This window comes from Canis aureus, chromosome 18 (assembly GCF_053574225.1).
Source record: "Canis aureus isolate CA01 chromosome 18, VMU_Caureus_v.1.0, whole genome shotgun sequence".
NCBI classification, from domain to species: Eukaryota; Metazoa; Chordata; class Mammalia; order Carnivora; family Canidae; genus Canis; species Canis aureus.
The window spans coordinates 40,162,247-40,184,940 of record NC_135628.1 but is presented as its reverse complement, the minus strand read 5'-3'; the positions used below and the strand labels follow the sequence as shown (position 1 = coordinate 40,184,940).

The 22,694-nt window shown below is 36.4% G+C and overlaps 1 protein-coding gene and 1 long non-coding RNA gene across 2 annotated transcripts in view; one reads left to right on the top strand and one right to left on the bottom strand.

Annotated features, from left to right (window-relative positions):
• LOC144288879 (uncharacterized) overlaps positions 1–21,536 on the bottom strand; it is a 40,124-nt gene extending 18,588 nt beyond the window's left edge. Inside the window, exon 1 of the long non-coding RNA XR_013356902.1 lies at positions 21,389–21,536. This is a non-coding gene — a long non-coding RNA (uncharacterized LOC144288879). The remainder of the gene's footprint in view (positions 1–21,388) is intronic.
• Positions 1–22,694, top strand: part of DYNC1I1 (dynein cytoplasmic 1 intermediate chain 1) — a 438,502-nt gene that overhangs the window by 50,304 nt on the left and 365,504 nt on the right. The gene's annotated exons all lie outside the window — the stretch shown is intronic.

The window sequence follows — 22,694 nt, the reverse complement described above, 5'->3', positions numbered from 1 at the left end:
AAAAAAACGAGATACCACCACACACCTATTAGAATTCTAGGCTGAAATCCAAAACATTAATAATACTAAATACTGGCTGGCCAGTATGTGGAGCAACAGGAAATCTCATTTACTACTTGTGGGAATGCTAATTGAGACAGCCATTTTGGAAGAGGGTTTTAACAGTTTCTTAGAAAGCTACACATCGTCTTACCATACAATCCAGCAACTGCACTCCTAAATATTTACCTAAATGGATTGAAAACTTATGTCCGCACAAAACCTGCATGCAAATGTTCACAGCAGCTTATTTATACTTACCAAAACTTGGAAACAACCAAGGTTTCCCTTGGTAGGTCATGAGATAAACTATGATATTTCCACATGATGGAATATTAGTCAGTGTTAAAAAGAAATGAGCTATCAAGCCATGAAAAGACCTGTAAGAATGTTCCTTGCATATCTCAAAGTGAAGGAAGCCAGTCTGAAATATGATATTTTGGAAAAGGCAAAACTATAGATATGTAAAAAGATCAGTGTTTTCCAGGGGCTCAGGTATGGAGGGAGGAGAAGGAGGGATGAATAGGTGGAGCATAGGGGATTTTGGGGGGCAGTAGAACGAGTCTGTACATTACTGTAATGATGATACATGACATAATGCAGTTGTCAAAACTCAGAAAACTGCAAGACACAAAGAGTGAATCCATATGAACTGTGGACTTTAGTTAATAATAATGTTTTAACTATGGACTTCAGTTAATAATAATGTATTGGTTCCTCAATTGTAACAAAGGTACCACACTAATGCGAAATGTTAATAATGGGGAAACTGTGTGAAGGGGAGGAAGAGGTATATGAGAACTCTGTACTCCACTCAATTTTTCTGTAAACCTAAAACTTCTCTAAAAAATAAAGTCTATTAACTTAAAAATTTTTTAACTCCAAAGACAGATTTAAATGTAGATTAGGCACAGCTAAAAAGAAAATTAATAAATGGGAATATAGGTTAGAAGAGATTTCCAGAATTGAATACAGAGAAGAAAAAAGATATAAAATATAAAAAAGAAGTTAATTGTCACAAAAGTTAGAGTGAGAAAATTTAGCATACTTTTTTAAAAATGGACTTTATTTTTTGAGCAGTGTTAAGCTCAGAGCAAAATTGGTGGAAGGTATAGAGATTTCCCACATATTTCTGCCCATTTCCTATACACAGCCTCCTCCACTGTCAAAATCCCACACCATACTTGTTCAATTATTAGGACTGATAAACCCACACTGACACATCATTATTACCCAAAGCCCATAGTTTCACATGAGGGATCACTTTTGGTGTTGCACATTTGTCAAATGTATAATAGGCATGTATCTAACATTATTATAATATCATACAGAGTAGTTTCAGTGGCTTAAAAATCCCCTGTACTATGCCTTTTTACTTTTTCTTCTCCCTTAACTCCTGGAAACCACTGACTCTTTTACTGTCTCCATAGTTTCGTCTTCTTCAGAATGTCATATAGTTGTCATCCCACAGTATGTAGCTTTTTCAGATTGGCTTCTTTGACTTAGTAATATGCATTTAAGATTCTTCCATGTTTTTTTATGGCATAATAGCTTATTTCTTTTTAATGTTCAATAATATTCCATTATTGACATGTACCAGTTTATTCATTCACTTACCAAAGGACATCTTGATTGCTTTCAAGTTTTGACAATTATGAATAAAGCTACTATAAACATCTGTGTGCAGATTTTTGTGTGGACATAAGCTTTCAACTATTGGTAAATACCAAGGCAGACAATTGCTGGATTGTATGGTAAGAGAATGTTTGCTTTTGTAAGAAACTACAAACCCTTCCAAAAAGCATCTGTACCATTTTGCATTCCCACCAACAATGTTGCTCCGCATCCAGCCAGCATTTTGTGTTTTTAGTGTTTTGGATTTTGGCCATTCTAATAAATGTGTAGCAGTATCATACTGTTGTTTTAATTTATAATTCTCTCAAGATATATGATGTGGAGCATCTTTCCATGTGCTTATTTGCCACCTTAGTATTTTCTTTGGTGAAATGTCTGTTCAAGTCTATTGCCCATTTTTAAAATGGATTGTTAATTTTCTTATTGCTGAGCTTTAAGAGTTCTTTATATACATTAAATAACAGTCCTTTATGATTTTTGCAAATATTTCCTCTAAGTCTGTAGCTTGTGTTTTCATTGTCTTAGCAGTGTCTTTCACAGAGCACAAGTTTTTAATTTTAATGAAGTCCAACTTATTCTTTTTCATGGGTTGTGTCTTTAGTATTGTATCTGAAAATGTATGGCCATACCTAAGATCACCTAGGTTTCCTCCTAGTTAATCTTCTATGAGTTTCTTAAATACTTTTTATTGGAGTTCAATTGGGATCGGAAAGAAAGAACAGATTAGAGGCAATATCTGGGGATAAAATGGCTAGGAATTTTTCCAAAAGAAAGGTAGGGAAGAAAGAGACCAGAGAAACAGAACCACTGACTATGCATTCACTGTAAATTACTTCTGTGCAGGAATTAGGTGTAGGAGAATGAAGAGTTAAATGGCATGAACTTTTTTTTACTCTATTCTTACTGCTCATTGAGAACGAAAATGCTTAAAATCCTGTCTGAGATCCATTCACTTTCTTTTAAAGTGTTGGGACAAACTTGGCCAGAAAGAAATAAGTAGGCAGATGAATCCAATTTAACCTCCTTGTCAACTGGAACTCCAGGTAAATAGAATAATAATATTTACCCAAAGAAAGGGTTCTTATCTATAGAATGCTTTAGCAGGATTTCCTTGCTAAGGATTACTTAGTAGTAAACCCAGAATCTATAGATCTATAATGCATAGTTCCCTAAAGAATCTCACATAAATTATTTAAGTGTTTGGAGTATCAAATGGAGATATTTCATAACTTAAGCACTCCTCCTGCCTTGTGAGATGATCCAGCAAAACCTTAGCTGAAACCTAACCCATTTTTCTGGGCCAAAGAATACATATCTGGTGTGGGGAGAAAGGACCCATCAGCTTTTGACATCCCAGACCTCTGCCTGCTTTGTCTTTGCCTCTTGATTGCCCATCTCTTGAAATTACTAATCTTGTTACTGTGTTAAGTACTCTTCAGGTGAGTCTGATTTGACAACCTAATCTTATGTATTGGCCCACTCATGAAAATCAACAACGGGAGTTTTGAAATAAAATACCTGGTGCTATGGAGTGCTTCATTCTATTGAACCGTGTGGGTAGACTAAGGTAAAATGATACAGGCAGTGAATATCTGCCCTCAGAAATTATGTTGCAACGTTCTAGGATCTGTGAATATCCCTGTGTTAACTCTGCTATAAAATCAACATATAAAATATGGTATAACAACTAAAGAAAATATTCTAAAAAAATGATTGCAAAGACATACGTCAAAATAGTATTAGTAGTTATCTGTGGGTAGTGTGACATATGGGGTAATATTCACTTTTTTCTGTATTTTATCTATTCTTTCAGAATATTTTATAATTGCATGCATATTTCCTTTTATAAATCATAAAAGATAAACTTTAAAAACTATAATCAATCTTGTATGATACAAATTTATTGCAACTATGTTAAAAAGATACCCAGCTAAAAGACTGAACAGAAATACACCATATGTTACCTAAGATTTTCTGGAAATTGTTGGGATTTGAATGATCTGTTTATATTTTTAAGTGTTTTCAAAACTTGTATAATGAGTGTGAATTATCTTTGTAATGAAAAAAAAAAGCTAATTTCTCTTGGAAGAGTATTCAATATGAAATAGATTTTCAACAGTACATTTCTCCCTTCCTGTGTGCCCCCTTTCAGCCCACTTATTCCCATAAAATTATGTGTAATGGGCATAGAGAAGGTACAAAATTTATAGACCTCGGTATTAAGAATTAATGGTCTCAAAGCCACCTTGTGCCTTGTTGTTTCTATCAGATTTTCTAAAAATACTGTTGGTCCTATAATCCCATATATAATTATTTAATCCTACTTATACATGCTTTGTTTAGGCTATTTGAATGACAAAGAAGAAATGTGTCTAAAAATTTAAAAACATATATATATATTTATCACCACCATCTTAAGAACAGACTTTTTGTGTACTTTCTTTAACCACTGTGGTTAGTATTAAAGAAATGTGACATTTCTGATTTATAGGTCCAAAAATATAAGGAAGAGTCTCCCTTCTTCCATCATGCTCTAAGATTATATAGTCAACTTCTAGAGAATAGTTAGTCCTACACTTATTTTTATTTTCTTGAATAGCAGTTTTAGGGATATGGCTCAGGAATAAACTAAAATGTTCAATCTACTGCCAGAGCCAGAAACATAGACTCAAAAGCCCATATGATCATACAGCTTTGCTCAGTTTCGTGGATACAGACTAACCTTAGCTGGCTTCTGCTTGAAAATACAATAGAACTGCATAAAATCTATCACCATTCATTCATTCATTCATTCAATCATTCAATAATTCCTAGTGATAAGTCTTGTGGACGGGAGATTCAGGAGTGTCGAGTGGTGAGCAAGACTAATACAATTTCTGATATTGCTGAATCTGGCATTTTAGTAAGAGAAGATATCAAGTATATAGTTAAGTATATATTTATAACCTATGATAATGGCTACAAAGCATCTTTCGGAAACACAGTACAGGGGCACTTGATTTAGATTAGAAAGTCAAGAAAGTCCTCTTAAATGACATTTAACCAAACTTGATGTATGAGTAGGAGAAAAGAGAATATCTGAGTTGGAGGGAAGAAGATGGGAGAATGCTACATGGAAAACTGGAGGAACTGTGGAAGGCTGAAGCAGTTAAACCAAAGAAATAGTAAAGGAGCTTAGAATGGAGGACAGTCCATGTGTCCAGGAATTCAGACATTTTGCAATACTTAATGAAGAGCAATGGCAATTTATTCAAGGATTTCGAACAGGGGAATAACTTTTTTTATTGCAAAAAAAAGAATCTCACATAAATTATTCCCTAAAGAATAATTTAGGGAATTATTTTTAATAATTTTTTTAATGCTATCCTCATGTTCAAAGTAATGTCATGTCAGAGTTGAAGTCCTACATTTTATCTCTTTGAGGACATAATTGTATGTGATCTGTGTGAACATGAGGCATAAAGTTTGAGTCTTTGGAATCAAGTACTTCATCTAGCATAGTGGTTAAGATTCAGGCTTTAAAATCAGATCATCTTGCATCTACCACTTCCTAGGTACATGACTTTAAGTAAGCTTCTAAATAGGTACAACCAGAATAATAATTTGTTGTTGTGAGAACTAAGTGAATAATGCATATGAAAGGTGTCCACGGTGTCTGTACATGGTAAGTGATCAAAAATAATAGCTATTATTTCCTGACTCACTGCCACAGGAAAAGAATAAACTCATCACACAGTGGACCTTTATGCTCCTTACATAAGCTAATGCAGAACGCATTTTTAGTGAGCTAAATTGTACTCAGTGTTTTCGGAGTAATGAGCCAAATACATTAACTGTTCTGGAAACAGATGAAGCCTGACTATTTTGACTAAATATAGAGATAATTAGAGTCTAGACTCTATCTGTTGATAGGGCTTAGGGAAGCATAATGAGAATCATCACGCCATAATAGAATAATACGTGAGGCTAAAACAAATCAGAAATTTCACAACCCAGATGAAAAACAACTAATTTTATTGATGTCAGAAATACATTATTAGCTGAGTCTTCTTACGATCTTATGATGTTTGTTTCATGTTGTAACAGCTTCTTAATAGTGTAATCAATTATGCCTTTCTGTTTTGCTACTAAAGCCTTTTCTTTCCTCCTCATAAGTTTGGTAAAATTATCAAGTGTCAGATAAAATCTTTTTTCTGTAGTTATATAATATGCATTAGAAACGTTCATTCTATAATGTACAGAGATGAAAGGTCCTTCCTTACAGGTACTTTTTATTTAAAGCCAGTGAAATATTATCTATAGCAAAGGCTTTGACTAGCTTGCCTGGTATTGGGCCTACCTACCTATTTGCAGATTGTTATTGAGCAATTCATGTTACCAGAAGACTCCAATATTATTGTATAACACACACGTAAATAAGTGCACAATGCCAATATGTTGCATAGAAAGGAGAAAAGGATAGGCTACAAAATATTGGATGCAGGCCAGCCTCAGGACAGAGAACCAGACATGAATGTTAGAATTGTAGAGCATCTGTTCATCTCTAGCAGTGTGGGAGGAAGTGACAGGACATTACCAGTACTAAGACTGTCTTCATTTTATCCTTTAAAGTCAGGGTGCCGCCCATGGGTTGTAGTACCAAAATATGAGCAAATGAAACAGTTGAATTGGGGAGCTTCACTAGGGCTAAGCTCGGAAATTGATGAGTAATTGGAGTACAGTACAGGTTTGCAAATACAGCTGATCACTGCCAGTCCATGGTTAAATTCTCACCAGTCTGTGGTAGAATGAGAGACAGAGACAACAGGAGTCTTTCATGAGTTCTTTAGGAATTTCATTCTGAATTTGTGTCCTTCTGCCCTTTCCTTGTGGAATACGGTGACGGAAGATGATTTTTTAAAAAGTAATGTTCTTTACTTGGCCAGATAAAAAATTGATAGGGATTATATCAGCCAGCAAAATATTTAAGAGTTTATGCATTCCATGTGTGAAATCTAAAACTCTAGGATCTACTAATATTTAGATATTGCAAAAATGATGATCAGGAAAAGAAAAAGTCAAAAAGAGGCCTTTCAAGCCAAAGTCTGGAGCCCCCACAAAATCAGATTGTTATGCTACATGCATTGAAAGCTAAAAGTTGGAATGTGGAGGCTCTGATTTGATTCAGAGCTGCGAACTTGGGCCGGAACAACATGCAAACCACTTCCTCAGCGGTATCACACTGTCTTATCAGAACAGGCTCTGCAGTGCTGTGCCAGGATTTCATCTTGATTTTGAAGAGCTGTGTCTCGGAAGGTACAGGGAAACTCGAGAGAAGCTAAGTAGCCAGGGTGCTTTGGACACTCGGGAGCACTGCTTTTTACCAACCGGTGAAGAAGTATTTCTATAGTTTAGCAACCGATATGGCCTTGTAGTTAGCTAATTGTCACCCCTCAGTATTTGCAGTGAAGACCCATCCCTCAAGTACCAGCGGGAAGCGTGACTGTGGGCTCTGATAAGCAGGCCTTCACATCCAGTATCGCCTCCTTTCCCACATTGTTTTGTAAATTCCTCATTAATGACAAGTCTTAACTATTCCTGAAGAGAGGTATGGCTTTGATCTAATTTCTGTTCTGGAGGACACCGTGGAAGCCAGTTTGATTTCATGATGTTTAGCCCTGTTCTTTGAAAGATTAATCTTACTATGGATCGAAGCCTCCAGACTCTGCCTTTTGTCAATTATGAAGAAGGTCCACTCAGTTTCTCATTCACCTTCTTGGCTAGGTTTGACCTCATGGTTGATAGTAAATAATCTTTTCAATGATCTTGGGTTTTTTTCCTCTCTTTTTAGAGGGAAAAAGAAAGGCACTGGGAGAATATGATCTGCCCCAGAGCCATTGGGATATAGCAAGATACTAAAGGTCCCCCAGGGCCCCCAATTCCCAATGTTTATACTGCCTCCAGCCAAGATTGTTTGTATATTTAATTCCTTCTCACTTTTCTCAGAACTACTTACCCTGTAGGGTGCATCTTTGAAATAAACTACTGTAATTATTCAACTCACATCCTGAGAAAAATGCCCTTCTCTGCACCAATAGTATAACATTCTAGAAATTGTACTTATAATCTTTAAAAAGGGAGTCAATAATACTTAATTTACAATCAAATCTCAAATGATCTTTTATTGTTCTACGGTTGCTGGGGTGGAAACATTCATAGTCTCTTCAAGGAATTATAATGTAGTTATAATACACTTTAATATCCTCAGATAAAATGTGTTCTATCAATGCATTATAATTAAAATGCATTATTAGAGAATCTCTATTTGCTTTTGCTATATTTAACATTTTTAATTTGCAACATATTGCTATCTCTAATTGCTCTTTCTCAGAATTACTGTGTGAGATGAATGAAAATTATACTTGCGTGCATCATCCTTTTTTTAATAGGAAAGGAATGGAAATTCAGAAGACTTGTTTAGGTCACGCAAATGATAGATAAAGACCAGATGTGAGAGACTTCCAGTTCTGGTAATAAGGTAATACTAGGAGACTTGAAAAACCCTAAATATCCTAGATAGTTGATTCAAAGAAAGCAAATGAAGTCCCTAGGTTCCAGAAATAATGGTGGGAACAGGATAGTAGTGGACTAAGGGTAGAAACTGTTGCAGCAACAGAGTATGGGTGAGGATCAGGGCTTGCTCTTGATAAACTAGAAGCCTAGTTCGGATGTCCAAGATGGATGGAAGACAAAGACTGTTAGGGACTAAATGTTGTTCTCCTCCCCTCATTCACATGCTAAAGCCCTACCCTCCATTATGGTGATATTTGAAGTAGGGGCCTTCAAAGATATTTATGATTAGGTGAGGTCATGAGGGTGGGGCCTTGGTCTGATGGGATTAATGCCCTTTCATAAAGAGACATCAGAGAGCTTTCTTTCTGTCTTGGCCATGGGAGGACACAGTGAGAATGTAGCCATCTGCAAGCCAGGGAAGTCATCACCAGAGCCCCACTCTGCCAGCACCCTGCTCTCAGACTTCCAGACTCCCTAACTGTGAGACAATAAATTTATATTATGTGGGCCACCCAGTTGAGGGCATTTTGTTATGGCAGCCCAAGCTGACTAATACAGGGTACAAATGAGAAAGAAAGCTGGAACTGTTTCCCACACAAAGCAGATGCCCTAAAAGTGCTGTACCTCAGTTAAAGGGTGGACTATTAAAGAAATTTGTTTCTTAGAAAAGAGAGATAATAGATACATTTATGCATATATTTCTGCCTGGGTTCTGCATTGAGAAATCAAACCAAAAAACTTGATAATTTAAAAAGATCTGTTAATTTAATACTATAGACTTGTGCCTCAAATAGATACAGAGTCCAAATTTAGCCTACCCTAATAGATTAAACTATCAACCCCAGATTGAAGAATTTATATAAAAATTGACCCTAAGGCAAAAGTACTCTAACTTAATGCCAAGAATCTAGCACTTTAGAAGGGACACTCTCACAATGAAATCCATATGGGGTTCTCATAGAGAAAAAAGTCATGCTAAAAAAGAGAATTAATGATAAAAAAAAATTACACAGTACATAAGGAAGGCATTCATAGTGAGTGAGAGTGAGCAAAAATAACCCCAAACTGGAGATAATAAATTACCACCCCCAAACGGGATAAAAAATCCTGCTAAAAAGAATTACAAATGATATGCTTCATAAAGAAGGAAATTGAATTCATGAAGAAAGAATGGACAAAAGAAACATTGGTGAGCAACCACATTCATAAATATGTGGATATATCAAAGCATTTGCAATGACAGTAAAAACAAATTTGAAGATAGAGAAACAAAAATACTAGAAAATAATAGAATGTCAAAAATTCAAGTTTGGAGTATTCCAAGAGTAAAATATTGGCTGAATTTAGATATTGTAATATCAAGAATTCATGTTTAAAGTTTAAAAATACCACTAAAGGAAGCAAAATAGAATATATAACTTTTAAATAAGGGACTGTGATGGATAAAATAAACTATCAATTAAATAGAACACTGAAAATGAGTAAAAGAAACAAAAAGGGAGTTAAATAGAATGTTAAAGGTAACAAAAATCTATCTATCTATCTATATATCCATAGTCATAATAAATGTAAATAAATTTGTCAGCTAAGAGACAGAATGAATTTTTTAAAAATGAATTCTATCCATTGCTTACAATAAATACACTTAAAATATGACATGGAAAAGCTGAAACTAAGGATGGAAAAATTATTCCAGGAAAACACTAATAAAAAGAAAGCTGTTCTAACATATCTGACAAAATAGTCTTTAAATACATTTTAAATATATATATATATATTAGGGAAAAAGCATACTGTATACTGAGAAGGAACAAAATCACCAAGAAGATACAAAGTTCTAAACTTAAAAATAATAAACTTTAAATAATAAAAACAATTGGCAAAATTACAATGAAAAATCAACAAGTCCATAATCACATTGTAAGACGTTAATGTAGTTCTTTCTGTAATTAATAGATTAAGCAAATGAAAAATTGTAAAGATTTAGACGTTTCAGAAAAATTAACAAGTTTGATCTAATATGTAGAATCCTATACCTACATTCATTCTTTTTAACACATGTACATCATTTACAAAAACTGACCACATAATGCTTCCAAAGTAAGTCTTAATAGTGAGTGGTTGGCTTAGATTCTATGTCATGTAGATAATATTCCCAAATCTCAGTGCAATAAAATGAAAAATGAATAGCCAAAACATAGTCATCCTTCTCTGTTTAGGAACTTAAAAGCATACTTTTAAATAATTTATGGGACAATGAAAAGATTGTTATATCAAGATTTGTGGGTTGAGCTGACAGTCTTTAGACGCATTAATTACACATATTAGGGGAGAAAGGGTGAAAATTAAGTCTTCATACTTTTAGAAGTTAGGGAAAAGAATACTTACAAGTTAGCAAGCAGTAGGGGAATTATGAACTTTCTCCATGTTTTGTAAATTTGTGATGGTGACTTACCCCCAATCAACAACTGAAAACATCCCTACATTGCTTAGTTGATTAAACACCTCAGTGATTAAAAGCCTTCAAATACTAGTTCTATCACTTAATAGTTGTATGGTCCATTGGCATATTATTTGACTTCTGTGGGCCTCAGTTCTCTCATCTGTAAAATAGGAATCATAACATACAGGGAGCTCTCATCATCTCAATATTTATTATTCAAGCTTTTGTAGCAAAATAAAACGTCATAATATGAAACTATTGATTAAAGAATTGACCTCTTTGGGGTGTCTGGGTGGCTGAGTTGAGCATCTGACTCTTGATTTTGGCTCAGGTCATGCATGATCTCGGGGATCATGGGATGGAGCCACAAATCAGGCTCCCAGCTATGCAGGGAGTTTGCTTGTCTCTTTCCTCTTTCTCTCTTTCTTTTTCTCTCTTTCTCTCATAAATAAATGAAATCTTAAAAAAAAAAAATTGATCTCTTTAATCGATCCCTTCCCCCTCAGGTGCCTTGGCTTTTGCCTGTCAATGACTTTGTTGGTCAGGCTCTCACTGAGTGCCCAGAACTGTCCTCATTTTCAGATAATGGTAATGACCTTTAGGAATATAGTACAAATGCTTGGAAAATGAGAAAGAGAACAGTGCAAATGATGCAGGATGTCATGAAGTCAACAAAAGTGGAAAACTATTTGACTTACACACATAGATAAATATTTGGCAGAATTAAACACATAGTACTTCATGAAAAGAAAATTAGCCAGAACAATGACACAATAGGCATCTCAAAGGAGAATAATTTTTATATCAAAGCTCTGAGGAAATTCATGAAGAATTCAAATAATTTTACAAAACCAACACTCTGGGATCCCTGGGTGGCGCAGCGGTTTGGCGCCTGCCTTTGGCCCAGGGCGCGATCCTGGAGACCCGGGATCGAGTCCTACGTCGGGCTCCTGGTGCATGGAGCCTGCTTCTCCCTCTGCCTGTGTCTCTGCCTCTCTCTCTCTCTCTATGTGACTATCATAAATAAATAAAAAAATTAAAAAAAAAAAACAAAAAAAAACCAAAACCAACACTCTTATGATCATGTTGAAAATATAAATGTGAAGTGAAGAATATTGCATTATATAATCATGTCATTTTCCTGGAAAAAAATACACTCTTCTTAAAAAAAAAAAAAAGCCCATTTGAATTATTCTTTGTTAGTTTTTAAGAATTAGTGCAAACTTGGAATTATATATGTGCTGTTGATGAAAGATAAATATATGTTGTATTGTTAATTTTTAAAGATAATGTTCTTTTTTTAAAAGATTGTATTTATTTATTCATGAGAGACACAGAGAGAGAGGCAGAGACAAAGGCAGAGAGAGAAGCAGACCCCCAGCAGGGACCCCGATGTGGGACTCCATCCAAGGACCCCAGGATCATGCCCTGAGCCAAAGGCAGATGCTCAACCACTGAGACACCCAGGCATCCCAATAATGTTCTTTTTATTTTTTTTTTAGATTTATTTATTTACTTATTTGAGAGAAAGAGAGAGGGAGAGCATGAGTGGGAGGGAGGGGCAGCGGGAGAGAGAAGTAGGCTTCCTGCTAAGCTAGGAGCCCAACTTGGGGCTGGATCCCAGAATGCTGGAATGATGACTTGAGCTGAAGGTAGACACTTAACGGAGTAAGCCACCCAGGTACTGCTAAAGATGATGTCCTGTTCACACATTTTCCTCCAACAATTTATCATGAAATGATGGTTTCCATTTCCAGAGGCATCTTTTAACTGGTCTTTTCCAGCACCAATTATGTTTTTAAAAATATTTTATTTATTTATTCATGAGAGACACACACAGAGAGAGCAGAGACATAGGCAGAGGGAGAAGCAGGCTCCTCACAGGGAGCCCAATGTGGGACTCAATCCCTGAACCAGGATCACGCCCTGAGCCAAAGTCAGACACTCAAAACCGCTGAGCCACCCAAGTGTCCACAGAACCAATTATATTTTGATGAGAAGGACCACATGAACCTACATATGAGGTGATTGTGAACCTTAATTGGGATACTTTATGGAATGGCATTGGGTCTGGTCCATAGTAAGCATTCTATAAATCTTAGCAGTTCACTATCCTATGCTAAGTTAAAGGATCTAAACTTTAAACAAAAACCAAAAAAACCTCTCAATGGACTTTTCCAATATTGTTACCCAGTGTCATCCTTTATAAACTCCACATCTTGTGGAGGCAAATTAATCTCTTTGCCATCCAAAAAATTTGCACACCTGGATTCTTCAAGTTTCAGTCTACTATAACTTCTTACAAAAGTTCTTCTCTAGCACTATGGTTAGAAATAATCCCTTCTTCTCCATAGTCTGTATTCTCATAGTAAAATGTATAATGCTGTGACAGCCCATCACATTTGTTTTAGAAAAGGATTATTTGTGTCCTGTTTCCCTTACTAGATTGCAATCTCTCTTAAGATTAGGTCTCATGTTTATCTTACTGCCATCCTTGCACCTTGCGTTGTGACTGGCACAGAATATCCCTTCCTCCACCCATTCATTCACAAACGTTTATGGAACTCCAAAAATAGCCAGTTTTTAATTACTGTGCATTCAAAGAGTGAATGAATTCAAGATAGAGCAGTGTATTAAGCAAGTATAATAGGAAGTTTTCTTTCGGCTTGCCTGCAGGATCTCTTCCCAATCTTTTCTAAACCATGATACAGGATCCTGAGTGTGTGCCATTTCAGAGATGCGCTTGAGGGAGTAGCATGTGTTATTCATTACATCACATATAACCTTTTCAAGTTTACAATCAATCTTGCTGGGGAGGCTGGTGTCATTTAAAAAGTACAGCAGTGTGCTGGAAGGAGAGACCATCTGAGCTGGCTACAGTCTGTGAATCCAAATACCCTATTTAAAGGTCCAAACATGAAGAAGGAGGATGTACTAAACACATCATTTTCCTTCCAAGTGATTGAAAAGGGATGGTACATTGAAGCTTTGTTGGGTTTCAATGCATTGATTTTCTCGCTACCTATTTTTCTCAGGTTTGTCAGGTACTTAAGAGTCTATTTCAAGTTGCCTGCAGACTCCTTTTCTCATGTTTCTTAAAACTATTTGTGATTAAATCACCCACATTGTCTTCCAAGTTCTAATGATTCTCTTTCGCTAAACCTGGTTTTTTTCCTTTACTTTATTCTGTTTCTCACATCTTTATTTCCCAATACATTGCTTGCTTTCAGTATCCCCATCAATTTTTCTGTTTCTTGATTCTCCGTACGTTGTTATATTTGTTCACCAATCTATTCATCTAGCACACAATTCCTGGGCTCCTTCCAGTGTCAAATTGTGCTCTGGTCACAGACAAGACCGCTACCTACACTTAAGAGAGAATGCAGTCTAATGTGGCGGTGGGAGACTGGGGAATGTAATGTCATGGGACAGAATGAGCAAGCCCAGGATACCTGCATGCATATATCATGTAGGCATCTTTATCAAAATGCTGAAGAAGTACCTTAATTATGGGGCAAAATTGGTAACTAAAGATTCTTGGAAGACATTAATATTAAACTGAGATTTCAAGTTGGCAGTGGAGGAAAAGAGGAATTTCTGGTGTACCAAATAGAATAGCAAAGGCATCAGTATGCTAACTGCTAAGATGCCTGATTGAGGGCAGTATTTCTCAGTATTATCTATGGTCGAAGTGTATCAGAATCATCTAGAATGTTTTAAAAATCATAGATATGTGACTATACTTCCAAATCTATTGAGCTGGACTTTCTGGAAGTAGGTAAAATATGTCTTTAATAAGGACCTCAGATTATTTATAGGCATGGCAAAGCTTTCTAACTCCAAGGATAAGGGAGCATGGGTAGAAAACAAGAATATTGACTTGACTGACATAAATGAAGAAGGGATGTAAGGGAAAGGGCACCTGATAATGCCCCCAACAATTATTAATATTATTTCACATCTTACAGGGTTTGCATTTGAGATGTGGTAGTTAAATTTTTGCTGGATCTACTAAGTGCCAGATATGGTGCTAAGTAATATCTGAATGGAATCAAATTTATTTCCCAAAACAATTAACCCATTTTTAATATCTCTACACCTGGACTGCTGAGTACTGTTAGAAAAACCCATGCAACCATGTAGATTGGTTCCACCACTGGTATGTGGTCTTCACTGTCATTTAAATCCTCAGCATTGCCTGACCACTCTATATTTCTCTAGCCATCTCTCATCATTGTGTTAAAATGTAAATTATGACTCAGTAGGTCTGGGTGGGGCCTGAGTCTGCATTTCTAGCATGTTTTCAGGGAATACTGATGGTGCTGTCCTAGATCTCAGGTTGGCATGGTTAACTCTAGATGAGAGAATGGATGGGAGATTGGGTGTAGATACCATTATTCTGTAGGGAAGGCAGAAAGCAGTTTACAGATACTTCTTTCAGTGTAAGATTTGAGCTTATCTACTAAGAATTAGGACAGAGGTAGTGTACTGGGAGACTCTAAGAGAATGGAGAAAATCTGTGATAGTTGTGGTAAGTGATGAAAAAAGTTTTAGAAGCTCAGCTCAAAAACAGAAGCCTGTACCTCCCTACCTCTTCAGGTGCTTGGCTTATCAAATTTCCCTGTGTCTTCTCTAATTGCAAACCCTTTCTTTCTGTTGGGTCTCCTCAATAACATTTAAGCATGTTTTAGTCTCTTCCATTCTATATCAACATATTCAAATCATTTTTCAGAACTGCCCTAACCTCTTGTCCACAGGCGGTGAATGCCTTATGTTCTTTTCCTCTACAAAGCTAAAAATCTTCAAAGACTTTCTTATACTGTTTCTGTTTTGCTCCCATTCATTTATGAACCCACTTTTTATTTTTCTTATTTTTTCAATACACTTTATAAAGATATTAGCTAATCCCCCAAAATCCAGCCTCCCCATTTCCATGTAAACAACACCCCAATATTTAGCTGGGCACTGGGCTGCCTAGATAAAGACTATTTCTCAGCTTCCCTTGCAGTTCTGTGTGTCCATGTCTCTAGATTCAGACTGGTGGAATGGGAAGCAATATGTGTATCTTTGAAGAAATTATCCCGAAATGAGAGGGTATGTTTTTTATTTATTTCTTGCTGGTAGAATGTGGATGAAAGAATTCAAACACTGGCCACCAGCTTGGATCATGGGAAGAATTTGGGAATGGAAGCCACACATGACATGGGAACCAGGTGGAAGGCTCTGGGGAATTACAACAATGGAATGCCATTCCAGACTGAACTGGCAATCCCCAGATATCTTGGACTTGAATAAGAAATATACTTCTGTCTTATTTAAGCCAATGATATTAGAAGGCTTTTAGCATCAGAATCCTAACTAATATTCTACAGCAATCTGCCCATCTTTTTTTACTCCTGATACTTACTGTTCAAGCCATCAGTGATCATTTTTGCTACTCCCCAAGGCCTGTAACACTCTTGACCACTCCTTTTCTTCTGAATATTCTGTCCTGTGAACTTCTATGAGACCATATTATCTGGATTTTTAACCGGATTCTCCCCTGCTTCAACATATTCTTTAAGTCATAGTTCTCAGCGATGGTTATGTATTAGAATCACTTGGGAAGCTTTGAAAAAAGGCTGATGCTGAGCTCCAGCCCCAGAGATTCTGATTTAATTAGTCTGTGGTAGGGGTCTGGCACCACTGTTCTTTATGAGTTCCCTGGTGATTCTAGCATGTCGCCATGGTTCACAGACAGTGCCTTAAGTATTGCATTAGATTCTAGGCTCTTATTTTCTGTTTTGCACGTTCACCCTGACCAATCTCATCTGCAACTCTTTTCACTTAGCATCTACATACTGATGATTTCATACTGATATCTCCTAGATGTCACTCTTGAGCTTCATACCCATACATGCAACAACCAATTGCACAGCTCCAGTGCATATACCATTAACATTGCGTGATTATCATATGCAATTTTCTCCCTTATTTCTGCCCGCCCCCTCCCCCCAAAGTTCTTGTTCCCCAACCTGTGTTTATTATCTGTGTGAATAGCACTATTATCTGTATAGTTGTTAAGAGCTAGAAATTTAACCTTCCTCCCAATTCCCCTCATTCCCTTGGTGTCCCATCTAGTTGATCAGTACAGTTAGTTTCTACATTTTTGTATATCTCAGTAACATTCACTTTTCTCCACCTCCATTGCTATTTCCTGGTTGAGGCTATCAGTATTTCTTGCTTATACTGCTTTCTCTATGGAATCATGCTCCCTCCCAGTCCTTTCTCCACATAGCAGCTGGAGGGAACATTTTAAAAGACACATTCAGTCATGACACTTCTTTGCTTATACTCCTTAGGGGTTCTTCTTTGCTTCAGAATGGAAGCCAAATGCCTTTGCTGGACCCACCAGATCTTTCATGATATATCCCCACCTTCCCTCTCCAAATTCATGGTTCACCATTCCTCTCTACCTCTAAGCCACTGTATAGGTATAGAGAAGTGATGGTTACTTTCCGCAAATTCATATATTCTTTCTGCACTGACCCCTGTGTGTACTGAAATATCCTGCTTTCTTTTCTGGCTGACCTCATATAGCCCCTAAACTTCCCTGAGTGTAGGCAAGTACGTCTCGATCACCATTTGTATACAAAGGATATAGCACATAGTCTAGGATATAGTCAACACTACAACAAATCTTGTTGGCTACCTACTATGTTCATGGAATGTCATGGAACTTACATCATGATGGACTCAATATTTACTGAGTGAAAAGTAGATTCTTAATGATTTTATATATGGACTCAGAGAGGTTTAATAATTTTTCAAGCATCCTAGCCAAAAATGTAACTAAGACTATATTTGATCTAGGTTTGCTGGCTCCAGATTCATGTTCTCCCCACACTAGCATGTATAACTTCTACAGAAAGACTCTTTATGAAGAGACTCATATAATACTTTGAAATATTTTCTAGTTTATCATGGATTCCCTGGCTTTTCCAATTAGTCTGTGGTTTCTAAGTAGCTTATAAAACAGATCTGAAGTTGTGTTCATCTACAAGCAAAACAGTTGGTCAATTAAACCAATTTAGTAAAAAGAAATAAACAATTGAATTTCTTGGAGGGACACCAGTTTTCTTTTTAAGTAATTAGTTTTCCATCAATGTAGGCATAGTTTTACACTCCAGAATGTTTTTTCCTCTTTCCATTTGGACTTGGAATTTGAAAGTGGCTTTTCTTGTGCTTTGCTTCCTCAAATTACACAAAAAATTAACTATAGGTCACAAACACAGGTGCATATAGGAGCCAGGTAAGTAAAGCAAGTGAGTAAGGATGACTGTTGTATAATAAATACAACAGCATGCACATGATGATGAATGCATGTTGTGGTAATTTTGAACGGAAATGCAAAGCTATGGAGGTAGCAGGAAGAGATGATTGTGGAAATGGTTGACCAAAAAGGGAGAAATAAAGTCCAGATTCTGGGGAAGAGAACAGAGGCAATAAAAGGATTCACTGGAGTCTAAGAGACTTTGTTTTTTCTGGGAGAAAACCCTCTTGAGGGTGACCAAGTGTCTATGACAACCATCTTGAACTAGAGCCTGAGGCTAAATAAATTAATTCTGTAAGGAGTTTCCTTTACGGGTTGAGGGGAAACAAAGAAATAGGTAGAAGAATCCACTCCTCAGTGAAATGAGTCATGTAAGTAGCTCATTCCCACATCTCCATGCAAGCTCTTTGCCCCAGAGTCACACATTTGGTGGTGACCAGTCAACATCTGGGAAGAAGAGCAACAGCCCTAATATCAAGAAGGCATCATTGTCCCTTAGCACAGGGGCTGGGGGATGGATGAAACCTAGATGCTTCCCAGAGGTTTACTTTACATAGAGGCAAGGCCCCAGAAATCTGAAAGCTAAAAGGAAATATCTACATGCCTTATAAAACAATAAATCACTATTTTTTTTCTTTTAGCCTGATAGTGTTTGGTTTTCCAATACTTTCAGTTGAAAATTAAAAATTTCTTAAACTTATGAAAAGTTATTCAGTCCTACCTAAAACAAATTAAAATGGAAAGAGATGCCACTTTTTTTATCTATTAGATTAAAAGATCCAAACATTCAATACCATATCATGATGGATACGCTGTGAAAAAGTAGGCATCCTCAAACATTTCTGATGAAATGTAAGTTGATTATAATGTTTTGAAGGTTAATGTGGGACTATTTAATAAAATTAAAAATGTATGGACTTTTGCCCCAGAAGACTCATATCTAGAAATTTGTTCTACAAATGTAATTACTCATGTGAAAAATGACATATATATGAGGTTAGTCATTACAGTACTGTTTGTAACAATTAGAGATAAGAATCAACTAAATGCCCATCAAGAGGTTAAATGAAGTATGACACAACCATATGGTAGCATACTATAAAGATGTAAAAAAAATTTTTTAATTTTGATGGGTAATATTTCTGATACATGTTTTGTGAACCAATTAATTTTATGCTGTCATTTGTATAAAAAAAAGAATAAGATAGAATATATATTCATATATATGTAAATCTCTGGAAGGACATGCTGGGAACTAGTGAATCATTAAATATTTAGGAAGCAGTCTTGGGAATTTAGCAGATGGGAACCAAGTTTGAAAAGGAGATGTTTTTTAGTGAATATCCCTTTATTCTTTTCATTTGGAGTCATTTAAGTAGTTTATTTATTCAAAAATTCAATACATTTATTTTAAAAAAATAATAGAGTCCTAACTTATTCATTAGAACTAAGCACATGGGGATCTCTGGGTGGCTCAGCAGTTTGGTGCCTGTCTTCAGCCCAGGGTGTGATCCTGGAGTCCCGGAATCAAGTCCCACATTGAGCCTGCTTCTCCCTCTGCCTGTGTCTCTGCCTCTCTCTCTCTGTGTCTCTCATGAATAAATAAATAAATAAATAAAAATAGAACTAAGCACATATGTTGAAATCCTAGCACTATTGATTACATTGACCTATTACATTGAAGGCTTCTCTCACCTTCTAGAATTTCTGGTTTATTGGCAGTTCTGAAAGATCAGGACTACAATGCTCAAAAGAGATATTCCATGCTGAAGGTGGCCCCTACAGGACAACTTGAGAATTTTTTGTTACTTTGTTTCCCCCTTTTAGGACAGGAGAGTTTAACAGAGATGGTCAGGGATTGTGATCTGGGGTTTCTCCTTCCTGTGGCTAGAAATTAGAGTTTTCCTAATTACTGATGTCAACTGTAAACAAATCCATTTTAGAGAGAGCAGTTTGGGATGTCAGTGTGCTAGGGAAGGAAATATACCTGGATGCTGACGCTCTCCCTGTCATTCAGAACTTTCTAAGTAGGCAAAGATCCCCTAACCTTTTCCAGCCTTAGTTTACTCACTTGTAAAATGCAGATAATACAACCATCCTTGTAAATGTGGTGCTTACTAAGGTTTTCTTTTAAAACTCCATGATATTCAACCTCTAAGGCAATTCCAGGCCCCCAAACTCATTCAAATAAGAAGTGAGCAGCTAAAGACCACAACCCAACAAGACCACTTCAAACAAAGAAAAATCGCCTAGGGAAAAGAACCAGAATGCCCAGATTTTATCACTGAGGAACTCTAAAATATTGTATGGGTGATGTTCTAGTCACCTCTGTTGTGTTCTCCATTTTCTGCATTTCCAATGGAGTTCTTATCATTACACTGTTCTTTATCAGTGAATGGTGTGTGTACTGATTGAGGGTGATTAATGTTATGATTTGCTAGAAATTGCTATAATATTTATTTATAGTAAATATATAGCATTTACTATAAATTCTTGTAATTGTGAGGATTCAAGCCTAGATCTGACCAAGAAAGTGTATCACTTAGATATACCAGATTTGAAGTAATAAAGACTGAGTTGCACCCTTCCAGAAAGGGGATGAGTGATTTTTAATGTTCTCTGTAGACATGAGCATTTCTTAAGATATATATATATGGGAAAAGGATTAGTGTATGGATGTTGGGTACCCATTGTGGTATTCGCTCATTTTCCTTAATGTTATACAACTCTAATTTTCCTCAAGGAAATCCTGACCTAACCCCTTAACCCCAACCCTCAATTCACATAGTGTGAGTAAAGCTGACCCCATCTCTGGCTCAATAAGAGAGAAGTGACTCAGACCCGGACTATCAGAACACTATAATCTTTACACTCAATAATGTAATCCTGAAATTTGAATCAACAGAGGATCTGTTTCAGAAGTTTTTTGCTAACCTTGGAGCTGTAAAATTTTAAGCCTGAAACCGCCAATGGTCATCACATGAAAGAAGCTTACCTAAGACAGAGATGAAGGAGGAGGGGGCGCAGCAGGCTGTGGGGGGTGAGATCTCGAACTCTAAAAACTCTAAGAACATTCATGTCTAGTTATGTGAATAATTTATTTTCATTTCAGTCACTATGAGTTGGGTTTTCTAACCCTTGCAAGTGAAAAAAAATCTCAGCTAAATCCTCGGCATCTTCAAGAAGTGAAGAGATGCTTAACCTCAATTAAAATATGGAAAATAAAATAAAACTGAACTGACATGCCAATTTTCAACTATTAGATTTGCAGATATCTGATATCTTGATAACTCCTGATATTGACCAACTTTGAGAAAATAAGAATTGTCATACTTTGTTGGTGAAAGTGTGAAGATGGTACAATCATATGGTAGGTACATTTGAAAATGTATTGCAAATACATTTACCTTTTAGCTCTACGGTTTCACTTCCACAGCATGTTAAATGAAGAAATATTGGGATCCCTGGGTGGTGCAGCGGTTTGGTGCCTGCCTTTGGCACAGGGCACGATCCTGGAGACCTAGGATCAAATCCCAGGTCAGGCTCCTGGTGCATGGAGCCTGCTTCTCCCTCTGCCTGTGTCTCTGCCTCTCTCTCTCTCTTTCTCTGTGTGACTATCATAAATAAATAAATAAATTTTTTTCAAAAATGATGAAATATTTATTCATTATAGCATTATTTGTAACACTATGGATATCAACCTAAACATCCCTTAATAAAAGTCTAAATAAATGAAAAATTAGGTACATCTATACAGGGGAATATATGAAGCAATATAGAAGAATGAGGAATTTCTTTTTGTGCTAATATGGACATATCTTTAATATATGTTAAGAGAAGAAATTTAAAGTGCTGGTATTTGTATAAAATGTTAGTTTAATAATGAGGGAGAGAAAAGAAGTATCTTCATAGTTGTATGTGTATGAATATTTCAGGAAAGACAGAAAAGAAACTGAGAAGAGTAGCTATCCACAGAATGGGGCAGTAGAACATAATATTTAGAAGATAGATTCAGAGGGGGATTTTTTTTTCACTATATACCACCTATTTTATTGTATTAAACAATTTTGGAACTATACAAACACTTCACAAATATTTTCAACATGTATTTTTGAAAAAGAAAGATACAACAACAGAATGGGGTTCTGGAATTCTAAGTTATATGTGGAATGCCGGTGCTGGAATATTAGCTAGCCTAAATCGAATGAGCAGGCTTTCTTCCATCTTCTAGAATCTTAGCTTTAAAGAGATGCATGTTGCGCAGCTGAAAAAAAAAATCCTGTGGCAATGGTGGCACCTACAGGACACATTGAGAATCTTTTGTTTGGTTCTTCATTTTTCTTTTTTTCTGAGAGTTGGCAGTAGGGCATGTTAGGGGTGAGGATTGTTTGAACCTTTGGATCCAGGCATACTGGAAGCTCTGAATTTATCCCTGAGTTTTCAGTTATAAAGTCAATACATCTTTTTTCATTTCTTTTTTTTTTAAGGTTTTATTTATTTGACAGAAAGAGTGCATAAGCAGGGGGAGTGGCAGAGGGAAGCCAACTCTTCTCTGAGCAGGGAGCCCAAGGTGGGGCTCCATCCCAGGATCCTGGGATCCCAGGACCCTGGGATCATGACCTGAGCTGAAGGCGATGTTTTTAACTGGCTGAGCCACCAAGGCTCTCCTTTTATCCCCTTTTCTAAAGCCAGGTTGAGGTATCTTTTGTTTTT